The sequence below is a fragment of the Dipodomys ordii genome, unplaced genomic scaffold (genome assembly GCF_000151885.1).
Source record: "Dipodomys ordii isolate 6190 unplaced genomic scaffold, Dord_2.0 Scaffold153, whole genome shotgun sequence".
Classification (NCBI taxonomy): Eukaryota; Metazoa; Chordata; class Mammalia; order Rodentia; family Heteromyidae; genus Dipodomys; species Dipodomys ordii.
The window spans coordinates 430,088-433,502 of NW_012267369.1; the positions used below are offsets into that span (position 1 = coordinate 430,088).

Consider the following 3,415-nt stretch of genomic DNA (forward strand, 5'->3'; position numbering starts at 1 on the left):
TATTGGCCAGGGGCATGAAAACCGGGACAGTGTGCCTGTGGCATGGAGATGGGCCTGGTGAGTGGGGTGGGGGCCGTGCTCCGCCAGGTCTGGTGACCTTGACAGCAGAGGGCCTCCCCTGGGAGGTGTCCTCTGCCTCTGGCTTGTGTCGGGGTTCAGGGTGGATGGGGTGGGTCCCAGGCCTGAGTCCGCTCTGCAGGATTCTGGGGCCGGCCCGGGCGCCCACCGGCAGGGGCAGGGCTCAGCCCCCAGGGGGCAGGCCTAGCAGCCCACTCCCCCCCCCCCCCGCCCCGACGGCCCGGGCGGCCTGCTGTCTGCTGAAGCAGCACTCTGCTCAGCGTGTCCCCCCCTGCCTCTCTCCAGGCCAAGGCCAAGGGCAGGGCAAGGGGAGCCCTCCTCCTCCTCCCTGCCCTAGCTTGGTGGTGGGGAGCTGAGGGGGGAGTGGCTGAGCCCGCTCGGGGCTGTGGCCTCCCTGGTGTCCGTGCTGTCCTTTCTGCGGGCTGGGCGGTGCCCTGCGGGCCATGGTGGACGGCAATACCTGTGGGCTGGACGTGTGCGGAGCAAGGCCTGATGGGGACAAACTCCCAGCCATACTGAAAGGGGGGGTGCCCCAAGCGGGAGCAAGGGGGCAGGCCTCAGGTAACAGCCCCAGGCTGTGCCCGCGTGGGACGTGGCCTGACGGCCCCCAGTCCGTGGCCCTCTGTGTGCAGGAAGATGTCTCCCACACCACGGGAGCCGTGTCCCTGCTCTGGCGTGCGGGGACCACCTCGCTCTCCTCAGCCTCCCAGCTGAAGCCAGGCTGGATGCCATGCTCTGGTGTCCTCCTGTGGGCGGCCACTGGGGGCCTTGGACACGCCCCTGCCGAGGGCGGCGGGGCGGGGCGGCGCGCCCGCAGTGTGGTGCCCAGGGGCAGGGAGGCGGCGGGCGCGGGAAGCCCTGAGTGAGGGTCGGGTCCTCTGGGTGAGTCTCCGTGTTGCTGTGGCTGGGAGGCTCGGGAGGGCTGCACGGCCCTAAGGGTTACTGTCCTACCCTCTCCTGGCTCAGGAGGCCGGGGGCCGGCCCGCTGGGCGTGGGGCCCTCCTCAGCTGGGAAGTGAGGCTGTGTCCCCCTGCGGTGCCTTTGCCCAGTGCCCAGCGCCCCCGCGCCTGCTGCCCAGAGCCTCCCTCGGCACTGGCTCTCCTGCGCCAGGTGTGGTGGCGGTGCTTGGGTGGAAGGCTCTCTGGGTGTATGGAGTTAGCTGCTGGGGCCAGGGCCTGAGCTGTTGGTCTGTGCTTGGAGAACGGAGCCTCATTTCGCTTGGAGTTCTGCAGTGAAGCAGGTGTGTGCTTCCCACCCTCAGGTGTCCCCCTGCGAGGGTCTGGGAAGCTGCCCGCAGCTGTCAGCCCCGCCAGTGGTCTTTCCCCAGCACGGCGCAGATGGCCGAGTGATGCCTTGTTTCATCACCATCCGTGTGACTTCCCACTTGCCCAGCCTCTCTGGCCCTCAGGTTCTCCTGCTTCCCCAGGGCCCAACAGGCGCCTACTTCCACGGAAGTGTATGTTGAGCAGTCATTCACACTGGCCTCTCTCAGAGGCCTTACAGCAGTTCCGTTATCTGTTTGACCAATAGGGATACTGAGGCACAGCACTTCACAGCACCAGCTCAGAGTTGCTGGCTGCAGGGTTCTTGCTCTCCCCTCCCTTTCTTTGGGGCTGTTCAGGATGTGACTGGGGGCCTGTAGAGTTAGCCAGGTCCTGCCTGTTACCTTCCTTCTCTTGGGGAACTTTCTCCTGAATGTCCCGCTCTGGACCACCGGCCTGAAGCCAGATGTCAACTGGGTGCCCACCAAGTCATGCCGGGCCCTTCCTGCGTGGGGTAGGCCTGGCCGTCCCCTCCCACAGGCCCACGGCCCTGCCAGGGGCCCACGATGAAGGACACTTGCTCCCTGTGGGTGTGCAGGCTCCTCTTTGCTGGGCCTAGCCTTTGGGAGGCAGAATTCCCACCGTCCTCGCCTCCCCCGTCACGCTGGCCCAGCCTGGGTGTGGGAGTGGCTGGGCCCCCGGTCTGCCAGCAGCACTGTGTACATGGAGGTTCCTCCCGCCCTGCGGCTGCCGCGCCAGCGCCCACTGTACTGTGGGAGCCAATTGCCTGACTCGCAGGCCAGCCGGCCAGGGTGGCCCCTCCCCCCATTCCCAGGCCTGGTCCTCGCAGGGCTTTAAAAAGCATCTCAGGAGCTCCAGGGACTTGGCTGGCCCCCAGCCAGGCCCTGCCAAACGTGTTGTTGTGTAAAATTGTAGCCGATTAATTTAAGACCTGCCAACTTCAGCTGCTCAGGGTTGGCTGCACTACCCCTGCCTCTCCCTCACCTCCCCAGGGCCCAGCCTGCCGCCTGCCCCTCCCCTGCAGGGGCTGCCGCTCCTGGGTGCCCTTCCCAGCATGCATTGGGCCCCAGAGCCCGGCGCTGCACGTGGCTGCCCTTGGCTTCTACAGACCCTGTGCTTGGATTGTTACTCCAGGGCGGCCCTGGCGTGGGTCCTGTGGGAGGGGAGCCTGTGCACCCCCAGATGAGGCCACACAGCCCTAGGGATGGGAAGGACAGGGCATCTGAGCCCTGTGCCCTCACTCTGTGCACCGGGCCTGCCGAGGCACAGCCTGGCCCTCTGGCCACCTTGCCAGACGGGAGCGAGGCCATCTGCCTGGACATCCGGTCTTTCAGGTCTGGACAGCGCGTGTCCTGTGAGATCCTTCATTGTTGTGCACTGGCTACCAGCCTGCGGTGCCTGTGACCCCCAGGTGTGGCTAGGGCTTGTACGGAGCCATGGTGCAGCTCAGGAAAGGCCCTGGGCCTGGGGGCCCAGTTCAGGGGTGCTGAGGGATCCGTGCTCTTGTGGCCCCCCACACAAGGAGCCCCACCCAAAGGGAGGCCGACTGCCACTCTCCTGGGTCTGTTTCCTTCGCTGAACCTGGGCATGCCCCCCTCACCCCCAGGAGCTGTTTAGCTGCCTTGTGAGAGTTATGTCCTTCCCCTGTGGCACTGCACGGCCGCTCACTGGCCGCTCTGAGGGATATGTCCCTCCCTGTGGCACTGCATGGCCACTCGCTGGCCGCTCTGAGGGTTATGTCCCTCCCCTGTGGCACTGCATGGCCACTCGCTGGCCGCTCTGAGGGTTATGTCCCTCCCTGTGGCACTGCATGGCCGCTCACTGGCCGCTCTGAGGGTTATGTCCCTCCCTGTGGCACTGCATGGCCACTCGCTGGCCGCTCTGAGGGTTATGTCCCTCCCTGTGGCACTGCATGGCCACTCATTGGCCGCTCTGAGGGATATGTCCCTCCCTGTGGCACTGCATGGCCACTCATTGGCTGCTCTGAGGGTTATGTCCCTCCCTGTGGCACTGCATGGCCACTCATTGGCCGCTCTGAGGGTTATGTCCCTCCC

At 66.1% G+C, this 3,415-nt stretch overlaps 1 protein-coding gene across 1 annotated transcript in view; it reads left to right on the plus strand.

Moving 5' to 3' along the window:
• Nucleotides 1-3,415, plus strand: part of Plxna1 (plexin A1) — a 47,118-nt gene that overhangs the window by 2,971 nt on the left and 40,732 nt on the right. The window lies entirely within an intron of this gene.